At 45.4% G+C, this 1,906-nt stretch overlaps 1 protein-coding gene across 1 annotated transcript in view; it reads right to left on the bottom strand.

Annotated features, from left to right (window-relative positions):
• The window catches only part of DGKH (diacylglycerol kinase eta), a 138,164-nt gene extending 136,874 nt beyond the window's left edge, over positions 1–1,290 (bottom strand). Inside the window, exon 1 of the mRNA XM_045287092.1 lies at positions 1,183–1,290. The gene's annotated coding sequence lies outside the window, so the exon portion shown is untranslated. The remainder of the gene's footprint in view (positions 1–1,182) is intronic.
• Between the last annotated feature and the right edge of the window lie 616 nt (positions 1,291–1,906).

Genomic DNA, 1,906 nt, shown 5'->3' with positions numbered 1-1,906 from the left:
CTCATACAACTGTTATCCCAATCCATACACACATCAATTGTGTAAAGCGCATTTGTACATCGTTTCTCAAAACATTTTCTCTCCATTAGGTCCTCATTTTTCCCCTCCCTCCCCGCTCCCCCCTAAAATATCAATTTTAAATGGAGACTCATCATGATGACAAGTTTTCCTTTTGAAACTGCAGCACTATTATAACTGAATAGATTCAATGGAGGGCATTCTAGTCAAGCATTACATTAAAAATAGTTGCGGTCTTGGTATTGTTTCAATATGATTTGTATTATGAATCACCAACATAATTGAATCATGTTTTGGGTCAGTCATGACATCTGCAGTTCATGTACACTGTGTCTCATCCTTTAAAAGCTGCCAGGATCAAGTCTATTCTAACTCCTGGTGACCCCCAAAGGACAGTGTGGAGCCGGGCCCCCGGTTTTCCAAGTCTATAACCTGTGGGGAAGCAGAGGGCTTCATCTTCCCGTAGTCTGTGGGTTGGAGGCTGTCAGACCACCTTTCAGCCAGCAGTCAAGCATTTAACAAATGTGCCACCAGGATGTCTTATCTCATTTAACCCCTTCTCGACACTAAGGCTGCGACAGCCACTCCATAGGAACGCACGGAGTTGGAGACCGTCTCTTTTCTCACAGGACCTCGGAGCAACTAGAGCAATTCCCTCTCCGCACCCTCTGAGAATGACTTACACAGAAGAAGAGTTCCAGAAAGGAGGAAAAGCAAAAGTGTGGGTTCTGCAGAGCTAACATACAGGAGCCTTGGTGGTGCAATGGGCTAAGTGCTGGGCTGCTAACTGAATGGTGGGTGATTCAAACTCCCCAGCTGCTTGGTGGGAGACGTGGCGTTGTGCTCCATGAAGACTGACGTCCCGGGAGCCCTGTGGGCAGTTCTACTCTGTCTCATGGGGTTGCTGTGAGTCAGAAATGACTCAACAGTCGTGGATGGGCACATCTAATAGAGTTAAATTTGACATTTCATTTCCATGGGAAGGAAGAGGAACGGAAGACCGCAGACTACACTAGAGCTGTCCTGGGTCCGATTAAAGTTCAATCCCAACAGCAGCAATGGGGGAGGGGGAGCCAAAGAAAAAGGCCAGCATGGCAAAGCACCAACATTTCAAATCCATTAACAAGTGCCAGTCACTAGCTACTGGTCTTTTTTCCCCCTTACCTTTGAATTCTTCGCATAATAAAGGGTACGGCCCCGAAGTTTGAAGTATCGCTTTTTCCACCTTTGGAAAGAACTGGTTTGCTTCAATAGCTGTCCCTCCTTAATACTGGTCTGGAGAGAAGCAGAAGCAAAAGGACATGATTAAAATGCAATGAAAACAACAAAACAAGCGAAATTCAGAAAGAGTGATGCATCATAAAGCCATGTCGCGGTGTGCATATCCAACTACTATAATATTCTGACTACTCATTGGGCTGTTCATTCAAATTTACAGCTGCTCCCTAGGGGAGAGAGGAAGCTTTCTGTTCCCATAAAGATTTATAGCTTTAGAAATCCACTGGGGGCAGTTCTACCCTGCCTTATAGGGTCGCTATGAGTCAGAATTGCAGTGAGTGAGTGTTCCTTTCAATTTCAGTAAGACATTTACCCTAGAGCAGTGGTTCTCAACCTTCCTAATGTCGCGACCCTTTAATACAGTTCCTCATGTGGTGGTGACCCTCCAACCATAAAATTATTTTCGTTGCTACTTCACAACTAATTTTGCTACTGTTATGAATCAGGAGACCCCTGTGAAAGGGTCACTCGACCCCCCCAAAGGGGTCGCGACCCACAAGTTGAGAATCACTGCTCTAGAGCATAGGTTCCCAAACATACTTAGCCCACTCCTCCCTTTTCAGGAAAAAGCAAAACAAAACAAACCACCATGCCCTCCTGGCAATGAAAA

Source organism: Echinops telfairi, unplaced genomic scaffold (genome assembly GCF_000313985.2).
Source record: "Echinops telfairi isolate 266 unplaced genomic scaffold, ASM31398v2 ScPeMD7_11;HRSCAF=52, whole genome shotgun sequence".
NCBI lineage: Eukaryota > Metazoa > Chordata > Mammalia > Afrosoricida > Tenrecidae > Echinops > Echinops telfairi.
Note: the sequence above shows the minus strand (reverse complement) of the source record. Positions and strands in the feature narration are given on the sequence as shown.